At 53.8% G+C, this 6000-nt stretch overlaps 1 protein-coding gene across 3 annotated transcripts in view; it reads left to right on the top strand.

Annotated features, from left to right (window-relative positions):
- Positions 1 to 5677, top strand: part of FAM114A2 (family with sequence similarity 114 member A2) — an 18394-nt gene extending 12717 nt beyond the window's left edge. For all 3 annotated transcript variants that reach the window (XR_008733505.1, XR_008733507.1, XR_008733506.1), the window contains exons 15-17: positions 4213 to 4273; positions 4355 to 4485; positions 5532 to 5677. The gene's annotated coding sequence lies outside the window, so the exon portion shown is untranslated. The remainder of the gene's footprint in view (positions 1 to 4212; positions 4274 to 4354; positions 4486 to 5531) is intronic.
- The last annotated feature ends 323 nt before the right edge of the window (positions 5678 to 6000 follow it).

The raw sequence follows: 6000 nt of genomic DNA on the forward strand, positions 1-6000 counted from the left end.
TAGCCAAAGGCTCCTTGGCACAGAAACGGAGGGCATGAGTGGCCAGTAACGTGCTAATGAAGGTTTCCTGTGAGCTTCGCTTGTCCCTCGCAGCTCTGTGCTTTGACAGCTCGGAGGTGGCTGTGTGCTGATGTTTCGGGCGCTGGCTGCGGGTTGCTTTCCTTCCTTTAAGGGCGGCTTTGTGCCTGCTGCAGGGTGAGAGCAGAGCCTGTGTGGTTTGTGGGCTGACACCTAGCTGTGGCTGCGGTTGCCGCTCTGCTGTCCTGCTGGCTGGTGGCAGCCACCCCTGTGCTGTAAGGTGCTGGTGGCTGCAGCCTGGCCTGATGGTCGGGGCAGTCTCTGATGAGCAGGTTCCCTGGGGTGATGCTTTGTGTCCAGCGAGTGATGGCAGGGCTGTTCCCTGGGCTGCTCTAACTGGAGAATGCTGCAGGCTTAGGTCCCTTGCATCAGAGCACTGAGAGCCTGGCTGGGGGCTGGCAGGGAGCGAGCAATGAGGTCACCAGTTAAAAATAAGGTTGAGCGTGGTGTTTGTGAGGGAGGATCCTCCTAAGGTGGCAGGAGCTGCTCAGAGGAGCGGGGCTGGATGCCAGCCAGTCCTGACACCAAACAGCCTCCCTGGATCTGTTCCAGGGTTCTGCACTGTGCTCCCTGTGCACATCTCCGCTGAGCTCCCGCGCTGTACCTCGAGTTACCTGGCTGCGTTGACCTGGTGGCTGTGTCACACTGGGACAGGTGGCATTGCTGCCATCGTTTACCCTAAGACTGAGTGCTGGCTGCCCCGAGTTCACCGAATGATTTGTGTACGAGCTGAAACATCTCTATTGGAAAGCAGTACAGCTATGGATTGTAAAATTGGCAGCAGCAGGGATGCCATCGGCTTTTCTGAGCTGCTCCGGAGTTTATCCACCCTTGCCATTAAACTCCATCCCTTATTTCTGATCTAAACTTGCCAAGGGGATTCACGCTTTGCATTTGGGGCCGGTGCAGGCCCTGGTGGAGGAGGCCTGGGGCAGACGTGGCCAGGTTTTTGGGGTAAGAGACTTCTGTACAGCTGCTTGCTTCTTGCATAAGTTACCCAGGATTAGTCTGGGTTGGTGGGAAGGGGCTCCAGGTGTCTTGCCATTACTGTAAATTAAAGTCAAATGACTGCGGGAGCAACGTTGATGCAGAGTTGAAAGCTTTAAATGGGGAAAATCTTGCGGGAAAGGCAATACCTAGGTGGAGAAGACAAATCAGCTTTCACGTACACAAGCCCTTCCTGACATTGTTACTGTTATTATCCCGTATTGGTACTATTAAAACGAGGGCATTGCATTAGAGGGGAAGCACATTATGCAAGTGTTTAGACCTGCTGGTAACTGCTCTCTGCTGACAGGTATTTGCTTAATGATATGTTGGAGTGAAAGCCAGCAGCAAGGACAAGCAAGTGTTGTGCGGAGCTGGGAGTGCTGAGAGCTGCCTGCTCCAGCCTTTGCCTGGACCTCCTGGAGCTGCCTGGCACCTCCCACCAAGAGGGGAGCAAGGACCTGCTGGAGGTTCCTCTCACCATGGTTTTAAGGACACCCTCAAATCCTCTCTACTTCCAGCAGGATCCTGACCATAGCATGTTCCCAGGCTGAACCCCAGTGCCCTCCCTGGTCCCAGGGCTGGTCCCTGTGGATGTATGCAGCCTCCAGAGCTGCCCTGGCTTGCTTGCGTAGGGTCTTTCTGCTCCTGCCCCTGCTGGAGGCAATGCCTCTTAGAGTACCAAAGGGACTGGTCATGTTCCCGGTGTCATGTGCTGTCCATGGCGAGTGGCAGAGCCAGTTTTTCTGCTCTGAAAGTGGGACTGGGGAGGAGACGGCAACACTCAAATACCCAGATCCCTGGTAGCTGCTAGCCAGGCATCGAGGAGGCCACTTGCCTTTTTCAGCTCCAGGTAAGGCACTTGCCTGTCTCCCTCTTGTTACCAAGGGGATTTACAGATGTCTATACAGATCAATCTTACAGGCTGGAGAAGCGGAGCAAGAGGGCAGCGTGGAGCAGAGGATGCAGTAGAAGCATCCCTGGGGCAGCTCGTGCTTTCTTGGGCATGAGCCATGTGGTTTTGGGGACGGCAATCGGGTGTTGTGCTGGAGCCTTGCAGGAAGGACTTCAGTCCCCTGGGTGAGACTAGGCACAAACCCTGGGACATGTAAGCCCGCTGTGCCTGGCGGGATTAAGGCCATCCAGGCCATCGCATCTGATGGGGTATAAATACTCAGGTTTGTGTTGTCAGCCAGAGGTCTGAGCCACATGCATCTCGTGTTTTGCTTGGCCATGGAGGAAAATTGCAGCTTGTCAGCAGGGACCATAGAGCTGGCCGCTGGTTTTTGCTGGTTTGCCTGCCTGGGCTTTAGGGAACCAGCTCATCTGTGGCAGGGAAACCTGCCTGCCCAAAATGCAGGGTGGCCAAGGCTCCAAAGGAACAGGCAAAACAGGATCTGCTGGTCTGAGATGGGAAAAAGCTGAGTGTTGGCAGCCCTCATCTGAGCCACCACCCACAGTGAGGGCTGTGCAGGGTGCTGGGTGGCACCCCCAGAGAGGGGACAGGAGTGTGGCAGAGCCCTGGGGCAGGGGAGCCCACCCCATCTCTTGGAAATCAGCTGGGCTGGTCCCCAGGGACAGGGTTAGTGGTTCGCTGGGGAACTGAAGGGTTTTAACCCCCCACAGTAGCATTTCTTAGCATGCACTGGGGCAGCGCTACCTTTTTCCAGCCCTGGCTGCTATGCTTTGCTCCGGTTACCTGTGTCTTGGTGCAAAGCATGAGGTCCACCTCTGCGTACCTCTGTGTACCTTGTGCCTTTCCTGTCTGCTCACACTCCCCCAGTGAAGGCACGAGGCAGGGGCATCCCCCATGGATTTGGGGCTGGACACAAACTGTGGAGCTGTACAGCAGCTTTGGTGAGCAGGACCCGGGGTCAGGCATCAGCTGTACTTTCTCCTGCACCTTCCCAGGGGCTGTCTTTTCTTTTGTTAACGTTTGATTATTTGTAATGATTTTAGATTAAAATTTAATTATTTTCAATTAATAGTTGCCCTTCTTAATTACGAAGATTAATTAGATTACTGTTCATTATTAATTAGATTTTAACTTTGCACTGATTACACCTTTTATCAGCCACTTCACACACTCCTGCCCTCCCCGTCCAACCTGCCTCTCCTCTGATGCCACCCCAAACCCCACTGCTCCTTGCAGCATCTCCTGGCTTTTAAAGCCTGTCTAGGAAATACAATTCAATGTTATCAGCTCAGAAGCTTCGATCAGCTCTTTTAAAAGCCCAAATACCAACCAGATGATGTCATTTTGTGGCTAAAAAAGCATTAAAAGAAAGCATTAATATTCTGCCTCCCTCCATCAGTGGCTGGAAGAGAAACTGTTTCCTAATTACCTACTGCGGCAGGGGAAGGACCCCCTGTGAGCAGAAGGGACCCGATCCCTCGTCCCCTTCTGCCTTCCCTCTGTCCCATCTTGCCATTTGTGTATGAGAAGGGGGGTTTGACCTGCCTGGGCTATTTAATAGACTTTGGTTCTACTATTTTTAAAGCAAACTGTCATCTTTCTCTTCTTTTAATGTCACCTTTCAGGCGCCAAATCAATGCTCAGAGTTTTCTTGCTGTTGCTCTCGGCTTCTCTTCTGCTCTCTGCTGTCTCCATCTCCCTGCCATTGCCCTGTCCCCAGGGGAGGTCTCCTTTCTGCTGGGGCTCCCTGGGAGCCCCAATGCCTATTGATTCATTCTCAATTTGAAATATTTCTGTAATTTGCACTTGCTCACGGGGGGTTTAAGGCATCTCCCTGCACATTTGCCCTGAGATTTCACTGCCTGTCGCTCTCCCCCTGCTGCTTCCCTGGGTGGAGGGCAGCGGGTGCTGCCTTGGTGGGCACAAGGTCTGGTCCTTTTGGTGTTTTGGGGTTTTTTTTGTTGGTTTGTGGTGTTCTGTTTTGGGTTTTTTTGTTTTGTGTGGATTTTTGTTTTTTGTTTGTTTGGGGGTTTGGTTTTTTTTGGGGGGGGGAGGCCACAGACTGCTTTACCTCTTTCCCTGCTGTTTTGGGGGGTAGAAAGTACACAGGGCCTCTTCTCCCGTGAAGAAGAGAAAACCACATGGTGGGATGCAGTGAGGCATTTTCATCCCTGAAAAGCTCACCCTACTCCACTCTCCAGTTGCTCCTTGAGGTCCTCTCTGTGCTGTAGGTGTGACGGTCTCGTGCCCCAGAGCTCTTTGGCTTCAGTGAAATGTCGACAATCCTGAAATGTGAGTATTTGGTGTGAACCCAGGGGGAACCACCGGGTTTGCATGTGCTGGCGATGAACCTCCCTTTGTGCCTTGTTGTAGGGTTTGGGCGAGAAGATAAGGAGAGAGAGGAGAAGCAAAAGGACAAGGAAGAAGAGAAGGAAGAAGAGGAGACGGTAAAGACCGAGGGAGAAAAAGAGGACAAGAAGAAGCTGGAAGGGGAAGGAGAAAAGGTAGGGAAATAATGGAATTTTCTGCACATCTGCTGAACTGTTTGCCAGAGGGTTTCCAGCCCCAAAGTCCCCACCGTGGTGCTCAGGGTGAGCCCCTGATCTGATGCCAGGGGCTGTGCTGGGGATACCCTGGACAAACTGTGCCGCTGGCTGTGTGGTGTCTGTGGGGCACCCAGCATGTGGCAGGATGGGGCCAGCCCCTGCGGGGACGATCGGTGTCCCAGGGGGAAGCAGGCAGCTATGGAGCTGGGCCACCTCCACAGGTGAGTATGGGTGGTGGGGATGTGAACTATGCAGAGCTCCCAGCTTGCCACTGAGCCCGGTGGAGAAAGATGCTTGGCCCAGGGTTTGTAGGGAGTTAGAAGGCACCGGGCCCAACTGATTTACATCCTGGCCGTGAAGGGAAGCCATGTCTGACCCATGACAACCCCACACATCTGGTAGATGGAGCTGTGCTGTCCACAGCCTAGAAATCATGCTGTGTGCATGGCTTTTCCACTGAGAGAGCACTTTCTTTGCTTCTGGTATTCCAAGTTAGTCCTCTCTCCTTTTCCTCCTATTTCAACCTCAATGAGATAGTGCTGTGGAGAGCAATGCTGTCTGCACTGCACACACCACTGAATCCTTGCTCTTGGCTCTGGAGGTCTCTGTGGGGCCATGAGCACATGTGGGTCCAGGGCAGCACCACTGGTGCAAAGCCTGACTCTACATACCCCCAAGACCAGACATCTCTCTGGCTTGAGAACAGCAGGGCAGCAGGGTCCCCGGTGATGCTTGTCCATCTCTCTTTCTCCCTGCAGGGAGATGGGAAGGACAGCACAAGCAGCAGCTCTGACAGCGATTTAGAGGAGGTAACCGCACTGCCAGCCCTGTGCTGTGCCTGGCTGCCCCGCTGCCCACCAGCCCGAGGGGGTTTGCACCTACAGACCCCTATGTGGGTGCTGGCTATGGGTGCTATCAAATACCTAGAGGTACTGAGGGATGGGACATGAAATACCCAGCAACCCCCTCACGTGCTGTCCCTTTTCTTTTTGTTCCTGCCTCAGGACCAGGGCAGTGACAAGGATGGTGAGAAGGAGGACGAAGATTAGCCTTCCCGTGCTGGAGCCGTGTACGCCCTGGGCATGCCGAGGAGGTGGGGATGCATATGGCAGCATGTGCTGGAGCAGGCCCGGGCCACTTATAGCCAAATAAAGGTGTTTGTGGGCTCCGAGGAGAAAGAAATGCTGTTTATTCACCTAGTCATGGTGCCTACCCAGTGCTATCTGTCCCTCCCGAGAAGGAAACAGCCAAGGAAAGGCAAGAGGTGGGGAGCTGGGATCTGTGTGAGCAGGTTTTGTACAAAACTATGAAAGAGTTTGGGAAGAAATCCAGGAGCTCTGGCTGCCTGGCTCTGCATAGTCCCCTACAGTTCGGCAGTGTGTGTCCTCCCTGTCCCCTCTCCGCCACTTGCTGTGGGATGGAGCATCCTGAGCGGGGGCATGAGCTGCGCCAAAGGTGGCTCCTGGGGCTGTG

The sequence above is a fragment of the Falco cherrug genome, chromosome 8 (genome assembly GCF_023634085.1).
Source record: "Falco cherrug isolate bFalChe1 chromosome 8, bFalChe1.pri, whole genome shotgun sequence".
In the NCBI taxonomy this organism is placed as follows: domain Eukaryota; kingdom Metazoa; phylum Chordata; class Aves; order Falconiformes; family Falconidae; genus Falco; species Falco cherrug.